We start from the raw sequence: 21,615 nt of genomic DNA, 5'->3' as shown, positions 1-21,615 counted from the left end.
AGACAGCAGCAAAGGCCATTCTGCAAAATTGACTCCGCAGAAAGAAAAGACAGCTTCCTAATTTGCAGCACCACAGGTAGCCTGTGAGCATGGAGGAGTTTAATTGGGTGGTCCACCAATCAGATATGCTCAGGTTGCAGGCCCTGCCCCCCAAAGTTCCTGTACATTTGGAAAGTACTACCATCAGGCAGGGCCATTTCTCTGGGTTGGATCAACGACCCCATAGTGCCTCAGAAAGTCCCTAGATCCTGGGGAAAGTTCCTATGGCCTAAAAACACCTGAAGGCAGAAAGTGTGTACGAAAGTGTGTAAGACAAGCTTGCAGATATACACTTATCCACACCTGTGAGACTTAATATGGCCACAACAAAGATGTGCCAGTAAAACAGCTGGTGACAGAGCGTTTTAATGTCCATTGACAAAGCAGAAATCTGAAAAACTGAATAGAAGCAAACCTCAGACTGGCAGGCCCAAACTCAGAGAACTATGAAGGAAAAACTGAGGTGAGGAAGTGCTGATGGCCGCTCAATTCACCAGATCACTGGAACCAAGAGTTAACATAGTACAACAGTAACCTCCATCTGGTCCTCCATGTCTCTTGTTTATATCCCACATGAATCTAAAAGTTGCATAAAGTCTGAGCTTTGCGGTGTGCCCCCTAGAGGTATCCTCCAGGAGGACGTGTTTAGCGCAGTCAAAAGTGTAATTAAGTTTGTGACGCAAACATTGTGTTACGAAAGGTTAAAAAGCATGTTTCTCTCCAGTCTTGGATATAATTTTCTTTGCCCAGTCTGTGTGAGGGTGTTTGGAGGCAGTATGTCAACATTTCTGGTGGAAATTTTCCCAACCTGGTCATTTCTTTCCCCCCACTTTGCTCTTTTTCCTGAATTTGAGTTTCACAGAGGAGGCACAGAGACGTCCTTTCAAAACAAACCTCTGCTTGACTAAAAGACTCTTTTTAGTGGGAATACGGTTTTAAAATTCAACCATGCCCGAGTGGGTGCATGGCAAAGCTTCTGTCATCATCTCTTAATCGACTTCCAGCCTGGCACTTTCAGCAACTGCTCATAATGAAGCTCTTATAAAACCTGCTGAGTTGACATCATCAGCCTGTCTGCTTTCAGACTATCACATGAAACCTAAACAATACCTGACAGTGAGGCCTTCCTGTTGGGAGGTATTAAAACTTAATATCGTGCTGCTAGAAGAAGCCGAACAGCTGTCCTCACACTGTCTTTGTAGACACAGCTGTAATAAACTAACACCAGTGCAAATGCATCTTTTAGGCCCACACTGAGCAGATTTAGTACGCAGCATGAGAGAGTTTGATGAGTCAAACATGAACTCAAACCGTTCATGTTTTTTCAGTCTCCTATTACGGATATTTCGTCTGGACCTTAACCGTCCCTCTACCACAAAAAGATCTGGTGTGAGCATGTCTAGAGTTGCTGGTTGGTTGGGTAAGCTTCTTAGCGTGTTTTGACATCTCAGGGTTTGTTTTTGTGCTTCCCCTGCTCTCCCAAAGCGATCAAAACAACATGCATCCCTTCCACTTAATGCAATCATATCAGAAGATGAGCAGTGCCTCAAAAAATCTCTAAATCTGATTTTTTCCGCTTCAGAGGCTAAATGAATACAGCGCTCTGAGCACTTAATAAGGCACTTCATGCAGCTCTGGCAGCAGATGCTGGTGTGATTATCCGCCTGTGGTGAAACATGGTCTGATCTGTGAAGGATCACTGTGTGGCTCCTGGCAGAATCATCCCTCAGATTCCTCTGCATGGAGACGCTCAGAAAGAGAGCTCGCTGCTGAAACTGAAGGGCTTTCAGAAATTCACATTTATCCAACCACATTACACCCGTCAGGGAAGCCGCGCCGAGCGAGCACAGAAAGAAGCACATTGTCTGCGTCCTTTCACAGAACATTCAGAACAAATGAATCCGACACATTGTTTGAAAGGTTTTATTGAAGGTCTTGGTTTAAGAGTTTGGTTGGGAGAATACAGGGAAATCTTTGTATTGTCAGATTTATGGAGTCAAACACTATTAACTTTGCCCCCTGATGGCTCTTTATGCCACGCTCGTAATCCTCTGCAGCAGTTTCCTGTATGACGGCAGAAACCGTGTGTGTGTGTACATTAACATCATCCCGTGAAACTCTCAGACATGCAGGTCTTTTGTAAGAGTTACATAAAGCAAGGACACACGAAACATGTTCCAGAAAAAAGTCTGTCGTCCTGCACAGATCCTGCAAACAAACCCAGCTGATTCATAAGAAAAGGACTCTCAGAAAGTTTTAAATCATAAACTGAGCTGCCAGCCTGTAAATGTGTGAATATGAGTTACTGCGAGCTCCACCAGGATCATAAACAAAAGGATTAGGATAATGATTTGTTTTGCGCTCAGTGGGAGGAGAAGACCCCGTATTTGACCTGAAACACTTTCGCAAATGACAAGTTAAATGAGGACAGGATGCCAAGGCGAAACAAGGACACACAGCTTTATACATCCTCCCAACAAAGAGGGAACCAAAACACTTTGGGAGGATTATACTGAGATTGAAATTAATAAACTATGGTGACCACAATAATATTCATAAGAATACTTGCCGTTCCACTTGTATGGTTGGTTTATGTAATAAAACGTGAGAGTTTTATAGTTAACAAAAAGTGTAAACCAAAGTAAACAAAGTCACATCTCATATCAGGATAGTTACGTTTTGATCCAAGAAAAAATGTTAATTGTTTAAATGCACATGAAAACATCAACTTATGAGGTGGTTAAACACTTAGATTGCCAGTTGTTGAAAAATAAATTGTTTATGAGAACAAATAATTTTGTTTGACATGAAGACAAACTGAGTAAGGTATGTGTCAGAGCCACTAAAGACAGTATGCAATATAGAGCCATAATTTGCCCTTTTGAATATATCATGTATTTACATTTATAAATGATATGTTTGCTTTGGATCTTAATTTAAAGTTCATTTTTTTTTGCATATTGAAACATAATGTTATAGCAGCTTTGTGGCTGTAGTTCTCTGTTAATGTGTCTAGCTGTTAAGTTTTCAGCCATTGTTGAGTGCAGTTTATTGTCATGAAATGGCCATATGGGAGTCTGATGAGGAGACAAGCTCTAGTTAGAAGGCTTATCAAGCAGAATGAGGAGCTTCATTTTTATTCGGACCTTTAAGATGTTGCTTATTGTTTAAGAAAGATTGTGCAAATGTCATACTATTTGTGACCCTCCGCGTACTTTCTTTCTTTCTTGTTTTGAGTAATAAAATAGTCCCTTTTTAAACCCTTTAAATTGATTTCCCTTTTGTCATTGGATTACCCAGGAACATCCAAGTCAGAAACTTCAAGTCCTGCATTGAAGCAGAGCTAAGTTATCCATTACAGTATGACTCTCCAACAATTCGAAAGGCAGGCTGTCTGTGCCCCAGGGCACAGACCGGCTGTCTGTGCTCCAGGGGGCAGACCGGCTGTCTGTGCCCAGTGGAATGGACCGGCCGTCTATGCTTCAGGGGGTGGACCGGCTGTCTGCGCTCCAGAGGGCAGACCGTCTGTCTGTGCTTCATGGAGTGGACTGGTTGTCTGTGCTCCATTGTGTGGACCCTGTACCCAGTGATTTTAACATTGTGTTTTGTTTTTAATAAACAAGATGTGTTGATGGTCTTTGCTATGTTGGTCAATTTTAAATAACTATGTTCTTTGAATTACACAGCCGGTCCATGCTGTGTTGCACAGGCAGCATGTTCCCCCAGTGCAATAATTTAATGTTCAGCAGAGTCTTATTGCCCTCCTCACTCACAGTTGCAAAACACTATCACAATAAAAAGTGTTTTGCTGTAAAAAATGGTATTTTTCTGCAGAACTCTTTGCATTGTCGCTATATTGAAGTTATTTGACCATAATAATTTATGAAAAATCTATTAAATATTGGTATTTTTTGGTATTTACAGTATAAATTACATATTTATACTGTAAATCTGCAGACATTTATCTTCACTAATTTGTTATTGCACATGGGAAACATAGTTTTTTCACAGGAAATTATTGTAGATTAATTTGACTGTTTTCTTCAGTAAATAATGTATACCATAACATTACAGAGATTAACCTTTGACCTTAAAGAATTCTGATTTGAATGATTTTTATGTTATTTTAGGGTATAACTGGCATTTATAAACTATTAAATATTGTGTTTCAATTTGTTTTGACTTTAAAATCTAGTCCTGTATTTTGACAGTTATTCCATGTAGTTTCATATTTTTACAGCATGTGACTGTAATTTTACGGTATTTATCTGGAAACTTTGCTGCCAGTGCTTTGACCTTTTTTTTTTTTTTCTATTATTCTTTTATTTATTACAGTGTACAGTGGCTGACAGCAATGATTATCAAGCAATGACTTTAGTGATATTCTGGTAAAACATGCTGCACATGAAACAGATGTAGAGACAGCTGCACTTAAATCAATTCAGTTGCAAAGTCAAAAAAGAAACTTAACCAGGAAAACTTGAAGAGCTGATGATGGGTTGAGGGTTCATCTTAGTAGAGCCTGAGAGACCTGTGCTGGTTAAAAGCAATGCTGTAAGTTGGCAAGACAGTCCATCCATCAGTATTAAGTTTTTGAATTCAGTGGTGTGATTTTTTTGGTCAGTGTTATTGTTTTACCGTATTACTTGCCAAGTCAATCTCTAGCAATCAGCTCTAGCCTTTTTTGTCGAACCAGCTACTAGACAAGCAGGATAAATAAATGAATAAAATGGTGTTTGCAATTTTTGTAGAATTCTATTCCATCATATTTTTTATCTTATCTGTTTTTGGTTCTTGTGTTTTGTACTTCAGGGCTACCCTACATGACACCTGTCATATTAAATCGGTAAATCTGCTCACCTTTAGTCAACTATCTAACAGAGTCTGCGATTTTTAATTTAGTTAATGATTTGACATAAAATGCAGATCAAAACATCACCTCATCTCTCGCTATATAAGTCTGAACAAACAAGATTAAAAAGGAGATCTGTATTCAATATTTACTTCCACCTGTGAGACAAAGTTTTAGCCTTAGGGATTATGGGAAATGTAGTGTTTGTCCTCAACAAACGCCACTGAGTTTGCAGGATTTCTGAGTTTGTTGCAATTCGGCCTAATGTAGATCACACTTCTTTTTTCCGTCTTTTGTTTTGGCTAAGCTAATCAACACAGACCTCAAGTTGTGCTCATATGCAGCATTCAAGAGACTTGGTCACCACAAAAAAACAAACAAGAAGTCCTTTAAAAATCCAAATAAACTTGTGATGATGCACATATATGGACTCCCACATGCTCGGGGAACATTGACTTATTGCTGATTTGATTCAGAGTGATTCCCCTTAGAGATACAACTTGTTTGTCCTCTTATTACACTTCATCTGCAGCCTGCCGAGTGAAAGGCTTACGACGGCTTTAAGTCATTTTTAATTAGCGGCTGTCACTGCTGCATCTTCCCCTTTCTCATCACTTTCTGAAACTCTCTCCTCCTCTCTTTTCCTCTCCTCCTCTGTCCTCCACTCCCCTCGTCTGTCTCTGCTTTTGCACAATCTTGGCAGCAACTCGGGTCTCATGAGGTTTTCCAGAGGTCCGGCTCACGGAAATGTCCGTTTGGTTCATTTTCTGCATGAAGCAAAGAAAGACATGAATCACAGAGAGGAGGAATTACATTTCCCGTTTTAGACTTGAATTTATTGATCCAAGTTTGCAATTCCTGACTTCTATTTAAAAAAAACCCTCAGCCATAACAAACACACATTCCTAATCCAGATCAAATATTCTGTCATCCCCTCAGAGCTCAGGTTCAGCTGAGATATTTTTGCAGCTTATGAGACCATCACTGTGTTTGGTCTGTGTTACATCACCAGTGGATCTACACGTACCATGTGAGCGCCTCAGGTCCAGAAAAGCCTGTGGGATCATGGTATCATGCGGTGATGTCACTGGGAGGGGGGTGCAGGGTTACACAAACTGACGTCATGTTTTTGGAACTTTTTCTTGTTTTTATTTAATTACTGGATAAACGAAGACTCCTACAGACAGGTGTAAGTCCAGTTTAATAACTGTGGGCACAGATAATACTACAGTTTAAGAATTTCAGAGTGTAATCTACTTTTTTTAACCTCCTGTATGCATCAGTTGTTGCCAACTATGGCAGTAAGATCCAGCTGATTGTGTGTGTATGTATATATATGTTGTCGTCTGACGTGTCCAGGCTTGGTTCAGGGACTCCTCTCAGCTGTTGAGTCTGCAGACAGCAGACAGATCTCTATCTGAGGTTGAGTTGACATAATTCAGCTCATAGTCTCTGTAGATTAATCTTGGTTTGGGTGAGGCTCTTGTTTGTGTCTGACTTTGACACAATTGTCCTCTTGTTCTGGATATGGGAAAGCTGTGGGTGCCAATTTGGGGATTTAAAGGTTTTGGGTGTAGGAGTGACAGGTTTCGAGGAGATGTTTTCAGTCTGTAATGAAGACAAATGACAAGAGGATTGGTATGGTGGAAACACCTATGGAATAATCAAAAACAGATCATCCTCTGGGTTCCTCCCTGAAGATTTACTGCACTGTAGATGAATAAATACAGAGCCTGAACTATGGTCTACAAGAGTAAATGTATACTTCTACATCAGTGTTTCTCTGCAGGGGTGGTGCAAAATACTGGTTGATTGTTTGGTACCACTGTGTCAGGCATTTAACAATCCATAATGTAACATGCTAGTCTTCCTGTAATCTTCTCGTAAAGTAACTTATTTCTGTGGAGTTGTAGACTTGGCTGTACTTGTGGCCTAACTAAGACATCATCACATCAATCAGGAAAAAACTAGCAGCAAAAACAATAACAAAAACAAAGCACTGTTAAAAAGGAATGCAAAAATCAAAAACAAACTCAACAATTGAAACTCTGGGAACGCGTGCTGCAAATATTGAAACAGCTGACATTGACACCAAACATGCCATAAATACATTTATAATGCAAAACAAAAACAAAAAAAAAAAACAAAACAAAACAACAACAAAAAAAACATAAAACATCTCTAAATTAAATGAGTGCTTCAAAAGGGACTGATGACCAAACAGTCTAGGTTGCACCCTTGAGGTTTGCCCTTGAGAGGGTGGCCCAGGTTTAAATCCAGTCTGTGGCTTGTTTCCCGCATGTCATTCCCCACTTTCACCCTGTTTCCGTTCCATCCACTATCCTAACCCCTCTCTAATTAAAGGCATAAAAAGCCTGATTATAAATAATTTAAAAATTAAATAAATAAAGGAAAAAGAAAAGAAAACAGAAGTGCTTAGGACCTGTAGGGGGCGCTGGGTGGAAAATAAAACATGCACAGCTCTAAATGGAAAGTAGTTTCTGACAGCCAAGTAGCTTTGCTAACATAACTGCTGCTAAGTGTCAGTCAGGGATCCCCCTGTCTCGTGAGATCTGTGTTTTGGGATCAGTGAAAGCAGCCAAGGAGGGACTGGGCCAAAAGCAGCAATAACTCAACTTTTTTCCTTTTCAAAATTGTTTTTTGGGGCTTTTATGCCTTTAATCGTAACGGACAGGACAGTGGATAGAGCAGGAAACAGGACGGCAGTGGGGAGTGACATGCAGGAAAGAGGTCACAGGCTGGATTCAAACCCAGGCCACCTCATGGAGCGCGACCCAGACCATAAGATCCACTCTCCAATTTCCTCAACCTCTGCAAGACAATTGATGGTGTTTTTGCATTTGCACCTCATTTGCCTCAACTGGCCACCTAATATCTACCTGATATCTAGTTACCTCAACTGACCTCAACAAACCATTCCAAGCATCAAACTGAGGTAGAATTCACTGTCAAGTGTCTAGCGGTCAGACCCAGAGAAGAAAATTACTTTTGAAGAGTTGTTTTCTGAGTTTGGCCTCACAATGTCAATTATAATTTGTCCTAGAATAACTTTCCCTTTAAAAAAACAAAACAGTGACTTAGAGAGTAAAACAATCAGCCTTATAAAGAAGCCGGCTAAAAGCTGAGGGGTCATGAAAACTGAACCTTGACAATGTTAAATTATATTTTTTATTGTATTTTCGCTGAATTGGTGTCAAGTCACCTTAAAGCTTTCAACATATACTTATAATTTTAATAATTACATTTTTACTTTTTTATATGTGTGAGAAAACACCAATTATAAAAGTTTAACAGCTTTTTTTCTCTTTTATTGCCTTTTTTTTACAGCAAACATCTGGTCCTACTTTTTGGGGTTATTTTGAAGCAGGTCAGGTCTTGGATGCTGCTCGTCAAACGTCAGTCTTCAACATGCCGATGCTGTCATATCTCTCACGTACTCAGTGTCAGTGTGCGTCAGAGCAGCTAAATACGGGGTTACTGAGCTGGACTCTCCTCTGTGCTCTTATAAGGAAGCCGTGTTGTTAGCCTAGCCCTCATCCTAAATTGAACACGTCGGTCTGATGATCTGTAGGCAGGGTATCCAGAGGTGAGCCAGCTCCCCGGAGGCGCTCCAGATTAGGTGAAGCCGGGACAAAACATTCAAGGGTCAAGGTGTGAGCTCATTTGCCAAAAAAGAAAAAGAAAACAGGAGTTGCTGTTAACATGAGATCACTGCAGGAGTCTCCCTCGGACAGCCTCAGTCATTTCCGTGTCCAGAAGCAGAATACAGGCCCCACAGGAGGAGCAGAGCGCTCTGCTTACGTAAGAAGACCACATTTTTTACCAGGACTGGAAGTTCGATGCTCTTCCCGGGCTGTGATTGAGCAGTTTTCTCTGATTTGAGCTTGTTAACTCTTCTCCTCTATGTGCTCTGAGGCTGTCATGTTGAGGTAATCTTCAGGGCTGTAAATGTTTACCCCCACAGATAAAATAACTCATTCACTCTGCTTTTTGTTCCCACATTCCTGCAGTGTATCAGGAGGATTAGTTAATAATTCCCTCACCTGTGTTTGGAGGTTCAGGAGGTCTCACCGTAGACCCAACGTACCTGCTCTCAAAGGTCACATTCTCTCATGTACGTTCACTTTAACACAGCTGCTCACCTTTCCCCCGACCCATCCCACATCCCTTATTTGTCATGTTTCTTTCCAGAGCTCCTTCCCTGACCTTCAGCAGCATTTTGCAACAATCCAGCTCCAGCATGTGGGTGAGAGATAAAGACCGGATTCACAGTAGCAGCCAGCGCTGAAAAGCCTTTTTTGGTCATATCACAGCAATCGAGGCCAAATAAGCCAGCTGCTGGGGAGAACTCTGTAGACTCAGCACTAAGCTGCGTTATTACTGCTCGACCTACCAGCAGAAAGACTCATCGGCATGCGCTGGACGAAAGAAAATAACTTAGATGCTGTGATTAAATTACAAAATAGAGGATTCTTTCCTGAGGCATGACATCTGAAGAATTTTATTTGCTTTTCTTCTCTGTTGAGTAATGTCTTTAGTAAATCATGTGAAGTAGACTTTTCTGGCTCGGACTGCTCAGACACAAGGGGGAGTGAAGGGCTGATGTTCTGATACAGATAACAAGAGAGTCACATTATTCTTATATTATTACCAGATTTCAACTTGTCAGCACTCAACAGCAACTGTCTGTGATTAACTGAACTAATCCTGCTTTAAAACACAGCTGCTAAACTTGTGTGATCATCTCAGTGTGCACAAAGACGTCAAATATACCCATTGTTTTATGACAGCAGACAAAAAGACAGGTTTTGACAGAGGAATCTACACAAGTGAAGACGAGGCATGAAGAAAACACTTAACCTGGGGCCTTCACACATTTTGAATGTGACTTTCTGATGTTCCCTCTTTGCCTGGATAGTAAAGGGACATGTTTCTTAAAGGGTCTGTGAGGAGTTTTTAAGTGATGTTGACGTTTTACTTCTGGATATATGCCTGATTGTAATCCACACTTTAAAATGAGATTATCAGCACCAAAATAGGTAATTCCAAAATGCTAATACTTAGCTTTCCGATCGGGTTGAGCAGGTCTCTATCGTCATGTTTCCACCAAGCAGTCCGATTCGGTTCAGTATGGTTTGGCACAGTTAAACCTGATTCCGATTCCGAAAGCCGCATAGTGTGACGCCATAGCAGCATGACACAGTGTACCCTGCTAATAAATTCAACGAAGAAGAAAAACACGACACAGCAAACAAAGAGAAATGCAGCCGATGTCGCGGGGTAAGTGACAATTCTTTTGACCAATCAACGGTCTGCAGTGTTGTTGCTCCACCTTCCGAGAGCGGCTCAGTTCAGTCCGGCACCCATGCAAAAGGGTCCCAAAAAGTGGGACGGCTCATCTTGGTTATTTGGGGATCTGTCCTGGGGTAAGTCAGTGGAAACGCCTCAAAATGCGCAACCAGCTCTGCTGCTTGTGCCTGGATTGCAGGACAGGGTGTTGGTCCACTTTTCCTTTTTGGGGTCCAGAAGCCTTTCAGACTGCTCTTATAATTTCCCCAGTCTTAAGACCAGCCTGAGACTGTAACTCTAACCTTTTTTACCACAGAGTCAACAGGCAAAAGGGGATGTAGAGTTTCCCCGACCTGCTATAAAAACACGCTTCGTGTCCCCGACTGAACTGTCAGATGAAAGTTATGTCAGGCCGGAGTGTGCTGCTCTGAAGCACTTGTTAAATTCCTGCAGCACATCCTGTAAAGTACTTACAGGAGAGGAGAACAGCCTGGGCACTTCCTGTCTGTAAGTCATTGCTAAAAGTGGCTCCCTGGAGGACAGAACTTCCACCAGAGAGGATGTGTTCAAGAACGGGGGAAAGGGCGGCGTTTACTGCGAGGTGGTGATAATATTTGACCCAAATGGCACAGACCAACTGAAAGTACATTCACACATCAAGCTTTTCTCTCCAGAGGTTTAGAGGGATTATTAACTAATAGAGGAGCTATGTGTGTGTGTGTGTGTGTGTGTGTGTGTGTGTGTGTGTGTGTGTGTGTGTGTGTGTGTGTGTGTGTGTATGTGTGTGTGTGTGTGTGTATGTGTACCTCAGAGGTTAAGAAGCTCTCTGCGTGACTTGTTTTCAGAGGACCATGACGGGTTTTGACATACCCCTGTAGTTTTTGAGGTTAGGTGGAGGTGTCGTTGTGATGACAGGCTCAGGCTGACCCCTGATAGCGCTGTGGATGGACGGTCACGCTTAGTTGGATGCAAATGCAGGTACTAAAAGGGAAGAGATAGGACACACACCTGAAAAGGGTCGGTTTGCATAAGAAGGATTCAGCTCAAAGAGGCATGTGACTGGAGTCAAAGCAGATCACGAGTTTTTGATCCTTGCTTTTTATAAAACTGACATGAAACAAAAAAACACTCTAAGCTCCAAATGATTTGTTTTGTCTCAAGTTAGCTCTCATGTAATGGTGCTGTACCTGTAAGCACTGCATGGGGACCTCTGGTCATTTTGGTTTTACCCCCTGATGTTGGTTTTTTGGTGTGGTGCTTTGTGGGGGAGAGGTGAGGCCTGTAAATAGCTCGGCGTTACTCATGTTTCGGAGTGAAAAACGCTGCACAGAACCACTGTGTTTTGGCAGCACCTAGAGATGGGTACCGAATTAGGTACTTTTATAGGTACTGACTGAATCCTGTCAAAAGTACCAGGTACCGATACATGTCAAATCAGAAGGATCCATGTTTAGGTACCTAAATGCATCCATGTGACTGTGAGGGAGAGGAAGAGTTGGTGATTTTCCATGCCGGACACAAATGCAACATTGCAAGGTTATATATTGAAGAATAAATATGTTGAATTGAAAAGAAATTATACCTTATTATCAAATGAATTGATAATTTTACCGCATAAACACAAAAAAGTACCAAAAATTGTTACCCTTGAGTACTGGCACCAATTGCCAGGTACTGGGCATCGGTACCAAATCGTTTCAGATGTGAAAGGTACCCATCTCTAGCAGCACCTCACTCTGCAGCCCATAGCCAGCCGTACATTCTGATAAAAGAAGAAGATGTCCACATATGGCTTCAAGTCAAACAATGTGCATTACAAGCTTCTGGATATGCAGAATAATTTTAATAATCTTTAACTAAAAGCCACTACACAGCGGACTGGCTGTCTGCGCCCCCTGTAGTACAAACAGCTGGTCCACTCCTTGGAGCACAGTTAGCCGGTACATGCCATGGAGCACAAACATGCTGCTCCCCCTGTATAGCAGAGTCTCATATCCACAGTGTGTTTTTCAGAGAAGGGCAATGTGTTCTTTATGGAGGTTTTTTTAGTTTCTTAAAATTTGTCTCTGATCAAAAAACAATTCATTTCTGTATTTTTATTGTTTTTCATTTAGTTCTATGTTACAGAGTTTGACTGTAATTTTACAGTATTTGTCTGGAAACTTTGCTGCCAGGGCTTTTACTGTTTTTTTTTTTCTTTTTTTTACAGATTCTTTATTTTTTAAGGTTAATTCCTGTATTTTCACAGATATTTATTGTAGTTCCATGTTTTTAAAGTGTTTGACTGTAATTTTACGGTATTTGTCTGGAAACTTTGCTGCCAGTGCTTTTACCATTTTTTTTTAAAATTATTTCTTTAACAGTGAATTGCAACCATGAGTGAGGAGGGTACAGGGTTCAGCTGGCATAATAGCTAAAAAAAACAAAACATCCAGGATGTCATTTTACAGATAATTTCTGTAATTTTATAGTTTTGTATTATGTTTTTGAAAAACAGAAAAAATACATTAAAATTAAGGGTTAACAACCATAAAATTCTGTTTTTTTCTGACTATGTAAAATTACCAAAAATATCTGTAAATATACTAGCATTTTGTTGTTTTATAAGAAAACAGGAAAAATCTGTTAAAATTACAGACCATTTACTGTAAAATAACATCTTTTTTTAACAGTGTACCTTGTATTTTGCTGGTGATATTACCAGGATGTGCACACTCTGTTAGCTCTACAAAGGCCATGAACTTGTTCCTTATCGCATTCTGCAGCCAAGCTTTTTATCCTCTGTCCACACCTGGATCTATGAATTTCTGGCTATACAGAGCAACTATTGGTCAGAGGCTCTCAATCACCTAACATGTCTAATAATCTACATTTAGGAGCAATAAAACAGGAAAAACAACAGTGTTTTTTAACTATTTAATTTAAATGTAATCATTGATATGATTGTGTGCTCTGAGACAGCGCGTCAAATCCTATTTTAGGCTCTGTGCTCTTAGACCTCTTCGATTATGGAGCTGTCTAAATATTTGGCTGTAGTATGTTTTATTTGTTGTTATCATGGTTGTGTCAGCCTAATATCCTGTGAGTGACATGAAACCAGCTACGAGCCTACATTTTTTTCATTGTTGTATACTTCCATGAATTAGGCTATTTGTAACATATTTGCCAATGACATAGGGCTCTGTAGAGAGTCTCCCTCCATCTTGTGTCAATGAAAAGTGTTGTTGAAACCTTAAGAAGTTCAGAATGCATAATGCTGTCTTATTTTTATTTTTTATTTTTATTTTTTTTGAGCGGAAAATGATCAGGAAAGATGCAGACAAAAAATATTAGCTCACCGAAATAGAGATGCTGATTTTGACTGGGTTAGTGTTATTGGAGGACCTAAGTGTTTTGAAACATGGTCGGTGATTTGCACCAAGTTTTTTACTTTACAGATTACTGACAAGATCAATTCACAGGGCATTTAAAACACTGACATCCCCTGCAATCATTACAAATTATCAGGTCCCCAGGTGAAACTAATCCTGTGCAAATAGGGCCTATGACCTCATGTCTCTTTGTATTATCGCTTTGAAATTTTAAGCTCTTCCTCTTCTCTTGCTTTTAAGCATTTGAGCGGCGCAACCATAAAATGAAAAGTCACAGAAATGAGCAGGTGTTTGCATGTTACATCTTCTGCTCCAGCACGTAAATAAAGGCTCCTGCAGTGAAGAAAGCTGTGAGTACCCTTAAATTAACTCTGTATCATTACATAATTTAAATACATCATTATCCACTTTTCACCATGTGTTGTGCAGCTGTCGGGCACATGATTTTTCTCTCTCAGAAAACCAAACAAACCCCCCAGAAGTCATTATCTGCTGTGGAGTTCAGCATACTATCAGGCTATCTGTCTCTTTCTGCTCGCTGTGTTACCATGGCAACGCAGTAAACAGAGCCTAACAAGATCCCTGAATGAACCTGACCTTTGACCCGCTGCTGCAGCCCACAAACACCAGCCAGTAAGATTAATTATCGCTCATTTCCTCCGGCTGTGAGCTTGTTCTCACTCAGTCGACACCTGAAACCCCCCAAAACATCCTGAGTAAACCATGACGTGAGGTAAGCATCCAAAGTCCTCCTTCTTTTCCTGGAATAACTCAGCCAGCTCTGTAAGAAAAGACGTCTTCAGTGAAGGAATGCTGAGGGTTTTTAAGAGCAAAGACTCTGACAAAGAGCAGCACAGTGGGCTGTTGTGAGTGGTTAATGGTGCGGGTGAGAGGCCAAAGCTTCTCTCTAATCTCTTTGACCAATAACAGAAAGCCTCATGATGTAGTGCAGTTTCTGCTGTGGGAAAACTACTTATTTTCTGTAAGGTGGGTGTGTATTTTCTCCCGGACAGGTGAAGGATTACAGCTTCATTTGAAGACTGCAAGAGAGTACAAGTGATCTGTAAAGGTGATTAAATGAACTGTTTTTTAAACTTGGGTGCCTTTGTGTACTGCCACTCTCAGTGCAGTTTGAACTGGTTTATGTCTCACCTCTGGCTGTGTTAAATGCCTGATTCTGATTGGTCAAAGCCATAAAAATGGCAAACATCACCTCACTTCACAGCCAAATATGCCCTTGTGAGTGCAAACTTCCATGTGGTGAGGAGCTAAACATCACTTGGATGGCAGGTGGGACTAACATCAGCTAAAGCCACGTTTCCACCAAGCAGACTGGTTCGGTTCGTCTTGGTACGGTGCGCATTTTGTGGCGTTTCCACTGACTTATCTAGGGACAGATTCCCAAATAACCAAGACGAGCTGTCCCACTTTTTGGGACCTTTCGTATGGGTGGAACTGATCCACTCTTGGAAGGTGGCGCTACAACACTGCAGACCGTTGACTGGTCAAAGAATCATCACAGACTTCTCTGAAACAAAGCTTGATTGTTCTTTGTTTTAAAGAGCCACATGCCAATCACAGAGAAAACAAAATGCTGCATGTCTTCCATCCTTGCTTTTTGTTTACTGTGTCGTGTTTTTCTTCTTGGCTGGATTTATTAGCGGGTAAACTGTGTTGTGCTGCTATGGCGTCACACTATTATTAAACAGATGCGGCTTTAGGCATCCGGCTTACACGCCGCCTACCACAAGGGGCACTGTTTTGCTGTGGAAACGCAAATGGGATCAGGCTAAACTGTACCAAACCGTGCTGCGAACCAGACTGCTTGGTGGAAAGGTGAAGTTTTCTGACTTACAGCATCTGGCTATGTCTCTGTCGTCTCACATCTTCTCCTCATATCCATGCTGATCTTTCATCTAAAGAGTGTACTGCTCTCACCCACAGTAGTTTACAAGCATGATTTTGATTGACAAGCTCCACCAGGCCCCGCCTCCCCCCTGCTGAAAAACATAATTTACTTCTATAGACACCCTAAACAGTTGCATAACATCAATGGAAGGGAAGACAGACAGTTGAAAATTGACTAGTTAAAAAAAAAAAAAAAGTAGACATACATATCTTGTCTTCTTCGTGTATTCATTTAATTAGTCATGCACTACAGTTTTGTTATGTCCTAGAATTCAGATTCTTTGTTTGGGGACCTTAAGCAGATATGAGATTAAAATGTGATTAATTTGATCAATTTATCACAAATCCTGTAATTAATTAGATTTATTTTTTAACTGCCTAACAGCAATACTAATTACACAACCTGATGAGAAGTAACTAAATTATGCTTGAGAAAAATGGACTTGGAGTGTATCTTAATTTTAAAGTGTGACTGAAGTTAACTCAAAGACTAAGTTTTTGACAGGATTCTTGCAAATCTAGTGAGATGACATTGGCGTCAGCTATCCTTTGTTAACTGATAACTAACAAGCCTTTTTATGTAGGAGCCAGGTAAAAAAAAAAAAAAAAAAAAAGGAAAACAAGAAGAAGAAAAGTTCCATATCAGCATGACAGCACTGAAAACAATTATCATTAAACATCATTAAACACAGACATATGATGGAATTTAACATAGTATTTATTGTCCATGTGATGTTTGGTAGGTCTTTATCAACACCAGAGAAACACAATCTTTGTGTTTTGTTTGCTTAAACTATTTGTTTTTCATGTTTATTTTATTGTGAGTGGTGAGGTCACATGAAAGACAGCAGTTAACCTCGTTAAAACGTCTGAAACTACAAGCTGAAGCAAATAAACAACTGTGATTTGGTTTGAAATATGTAGCCTGCAGGACTTTGACTTGTTCTTCTAAGGCACCTTCTTCTCATACAACTCAAAATGTGCTTTCAGTGATATACTTTTTAATTTTGGTATCGTAGATGCTAAGGTATAATGCTTGTGACAGCTCACATTTACTTATAGTGCTGAACTCAGGCTTCTTGGATTAAAGACCACTGTTGGTTTGATTTACTCATTTCAGTGCTTGTTTCTTTGTAGCCACCCCCACCTCTTTTATTCACATAACTGTTATGGCTCCAAAAAAGTTTGGCTTAGAAGTAAACTTTGAAGGACTGTGTGACAGGAACTTGAGCACAGAAAGGCAGACACAAATGCAAGACAGCAGACCAGAATTCCAAAAGGTCAAAGGGTTTAATCCAAAACCCGGCAGAGCTGGGTACATAAAAAGGCAGTCTGATCAGGCAGAGGTAACAGGAAGATGTGAGGCAAAAGACAAGATCCAAAAAAAGGCTAGTGCAAGGTGCTAGGAGAAGAGACTAAACTGCAGGTAAACATGTGCAGGTTTAAAATCAAAACAAAATCCCCAAAATGGGCAGAGAAACTCTGATGCTGCTGGTGAACTTAGTTTTCATTCTTCCCAGTAACAATATTTTTATGAGACAAAATGACATCACCTCTTGCAGAGATTATAAAGTTTCTTGAAGCTCATCTTTTTTAACAGCTCCAGTATTTTACAGACAGAAAAAGACTTATGAGAATATTCCCATTCCGCCTCCTGAGGGATGTCATCAACTAAACAAATGTGCTTTTCAGTTTTAATGTGGGAAACCTCCAGAAACTAACAGATGATTCACTCTGGTTCTCCAGAGGAACTCGTCCTTTTCTTTAATCCCTCGAGGTTTTACACACGAGACCAACGCTCCGTAGTTCCCAGAGTCACACCTCTTTTATTCCCCGTCGTCTTTCTGTGTCTTTCCCTTAGATTCAGATTTCACACAGACACAAGCCAAGCTTTGTCCAGATTATGTTACACAGTCTTTACTCTGCTGCCAAAGTGCTGGGAAATGGTGCAGGAAGAGTACACAGGTGTGTGTGTGGGTTTGTACTGTGTGTGCTTGTGTCCCCCTTCCTGGGCATGCTGTTTGGACAGAGGGTCATTACAGCCTCTTTAAACGCTGCCTCTCCCTTCCTGTGATGGAATTCCTCACATCAAAAAAATCTCTGCCAAAACAGCCTCTATAATTAGAGCTGCCTGTCCAACATCAGAGAGCGGTAAGTGGATAATCTGAGGTTAGAAAAAGAGAATGAAGCAGGAAACAAAAGGTCTTTGTATGAAGTGTGGAGGTTATCATTTAAAACCATCCAAATGTGATAACATGTTTAATCAGTTTGACCAAACTATTAACAACAGCCTGGCTAAGTGTTATGATTGGCTGCAAAGTGTTTAGTCATTTCTGATAGTACACACTCAGGACAGCTCATGATTTATAAACGTAGACTGGTAAATCACTTGTTTACTCATCACTGGCTATAGCCCAGAATTAGACACACTGTAAAGCTAGATCTAATGAAGCTGAGCCTGCGGGGACACAATGTCTATGTGGACAGTTTTATACCCATCACTTGTGTAATTACAGTGGCTTATATATAATTTCTAAGAATAAGTTGTAAACTTTGGAATTTTAACCAATCATTAGGCGTAGAAAGCCATCATTGTTATTTTACAGTCAGCAATAAAATTTTGAAGTACATCACCCCTACGTGCAATCAAGAAAAGAAGATTAACTGCTCTGGGAAAAAAAAAAGTACTTAAGGAAGTTAAAGTTTAATGCAAAGTAAAAGAAATATGCATTGTGGATAATGCATGAAGAAAAACAAACAATATCGATGTACAAGCAATATTGATGTGGATAATGTAAACTTGTGCTAAAGAGATAATGTGTATTACAGCATCAGAGCGGTGCAGAGGGAGAAAACAATCTGTATTGGACAGCAAGAAATAAATCTGTGAAGTGGAGGTTTGTTGCCCAATAAAAAACGAATGAGCAAGCAAGCAAGCAAACAAACAACAAAAACATATTGAAGGCTAGCTTCGATGATAATGAAAACATAATGCATGGCAAATAAAGTAGAGTTCACAGTCAGAAATAATTATCCAGTGTTGATGATGTATATCAGTATACAGTGGCGAGCACTGACTTTTTTAAGGCCAAGGGCCAAAAAAAACAAAACAAAACAAAAAGGCACACAGCGCTCTCGCCACTTAAGTTTCAACTTTTTTTAAGGACACTTTATTTGTGTTTATTATGTTTTAAGGAGCCAAGAGGGCATTTTAGAGCACTCAAAAAGGCTCTTAAGTGCCGTATTGGCTATCAGAGGACACTTCATTGCCCAACTGGCTCCAAAGAGGACAGTTTGGCACACCTTTTGGCTCCAAAATAGGCCCTTTAGCATGTGTTTTTCACACATCCACAACTGGACCATAAAGGGGGAAATTACCCCCTCACTGTTTTGATATCTGTTTTGCACAAAATAAATTATTATTTTTTTCGGTAAAGAATTCGGTAAGAAATTATGAGTTATGAAGTTATGTATCTATTACTGATAAAGCACTGTAAATCGCATGGCAGAAAAGGTATAATTCATGTTATATATATATATATATATATATATATATATATATATATATATATATATATATATATATATATATATATATATATATATATATATGTATATATATATATATTTAATGTTTTTTGTCCTTGTCTTTTCTTTTGTCATTTTAGCATTTAGAGTGGCTCATTACTTTGTATGGCTCATTTCTTGGTCATGGACACCAAATTCTTCAGTGATATTTTTTACCATTTTTGCTCCTGTGTTTGTCTGAGGATCCTACATGTAACCATGTGAAATCAGCTGTTAGCAGCCTGTAGCATGTCAATGCTAACTGGTGTAAGGCCTGATGTCTTCCCACAAGGTGAGGAGAAGGAGATGAGGATGACGTGCTGGTTCTCAGGTGTGAGCTAAGAAGTGACGACATCAACCTGTCCTTCCATCCATCATTATGTAGAACGCAAGTTGTATCTCCAACCAGATGGATGAGCTAGCTGTGCTCACCCAGCAACAGAGGGAACACCAGAAGACAGAGTAGCATCATGCTACTCACAGACATGGCTAACAGAGCTAACACCAGACACCAACGCCACATTGGAAGAGCTTCACCTGCTGTGAGCAGACAGGATCCAGGAGACAGAGACTGAACAGACTGCTGAAGAAGCTCAGTCCTGGACCCTGTGGAGGTGGAGGCTGGCTGAACTGGAGAATGATGGACGAGCTGTCATCATCCATTTTCTTATGGACCTTTTTTGCACTTTATATACACTTTCTTATATTCTTATATATATATATATATATATATATATATATATATATATATATATATATATATATATATATATATATATATATATATATATATATATATATATTTTATTTTATTTTTTTTTAATTTATTTATACACCACAGTAAAAATGTAAATTGCACAATGGGAAATTAAGTTTTGGGTCAAGATAACAGTAATCCCACAGCAGATAACAGAGATGAAGATAATGATTACAGCAATCATTCACATTTTGCCTGAAAAAGATAAAAAGTATTGCCCAATAGAAAAGGGTGTGTATTTTTGCAGGGAGGGAGGGTAATGTATTGCCAAACATTCAGCATTTACAACTGTGATACTTTTTTAACGTTTTAGAAACCATTTCTGTGTTATCGTTTGTTTTGTCCTGATAAAATCTGAGCTTCGCTGTCACCATGCCAGGTATTAAGAAACATTTGATCCCTCTGTTATCTTCAAAACTTTCCACTAACTTCACCTCAGAGCAGAGTACTGTCACACTTTCAGTTTCAATGTTACGCTTTGCTCTGGATTCGGTTGGATATAAAATGTCAAGGTTGATAGATAATGTGCTTCAAGGGTGTGTGACTCAAACAGTTCACTGTATCAAAGCAGGGAAAAAAAGAGCCAAGTGTAACTTTACGAAGGCTACAGATTTGCTTCATCATGAACAAAGCTGCTTTAACTCACTGAACTTTGGGCTTTTGGATGAAGAGCTCTTACAGTTAAGATCTCTGCTGTATTTTTAGAAAAGCCAAGGCGGTAATCATCTTTCTCCTCTGGGTGTACAGCTCTGCGACTTTCTGGTCATCACGTTTCTTTGGTTAAATTTCCACAGAAACCAGACGCATGAGTCACCAAACAAGTCGGCCAATTCAGCTCCTCAGTTTGGGAAAAAAAACCCACTCATGCACGAGGACTGGAAAATGAAAATGTGGAGAGAAACCGGTGGCTGGATGTGGGCACTCTGCCCAGTTCTGTTCTTACTTAATCTGCACTCCGCGCCTCCTTCCGCTCGGCCTCCCCCGTGTCTCTGCTCTCCCACACTCCTGCTTTTCCTCTTTTTATCCATCACTCTCTTTCAATGTCTTCATTCCTCCCTCATGTTCACCTTTTCTTCCCACCCTCCCCTGCATCTGTGACACGTCCCCACTGCCCTCGACCTCCATGACTCCACGAATGCTGGCAGCTCTAACAGTAAAACAGCGTTTCTGCTCCCAGGAGGAGTCATTTAAGGTTACACTAGCCTGTTTACAAGTCTGTCATCTCCCCGAGGTTATTTGAGGCCGACAATTTTATTTTGGTGAGTCAGGCTGTCACTGAGCTCGCCACTGTTTGGATTCTGATTGCTGGTTCTGATTATGAAGACTTCCTGTTTGTTGTCTGTCAGGATTTTTCCACTAATTAGAGTGAATCTACTACTCCTGGATCAATGTTAATCCCCTTTTCAGTAGGAGTTAGGGCGACAAATGTTACAGTTGTTGGAGAAGATTAATTTTCACTCCTTTTTTTACTTTCATTTTAAAATAACTTGGGGCCTGAAGTGGTAGTGGCCTAACTACCGATAGTAGAGTGGGGCACCAGTTGTGGTAATCTCTTAGTTAAAGTTTCATGTCAATATGTAAGAATTTTAAAATATTTTTTCAAAATGTATTCTGTACTGTCTGTCCTATTGTTGTTGTTTTTTTTCTATAACTATGAATGATACTGATCATCAAAATTATATTGAACTTTTTTCATGTTGTACTAATGAAATGTCTGTATACTTAATGTATTGATAAGAAAAATAACCAATCTGAAAAAAATACATTCAGTACAACACTGTGGCAGCTTCAAAATAATTCATACCCTTTTA

This window comes from Halichoeres trimaculatus, unplaced genomic scaffold (genome assembly GCF_033239565.1).
Source record: "Halichoeres trimaculatus isolate MK-OKI-2021-1 unplaced genomic scaffold, fHalTri1.1 fHalTri1_scaffold_11, whole genome shotgun sequence".
NCBI classification, from domain to species: Eukaryota; Metazoa; Chordata; class Actinopteri; order Labriformes; family Labridae; genus Halichoeres; species Halichoeres trimaculatus.
This window is presented reverse-complemented; position numbering follows the sequence as displayed.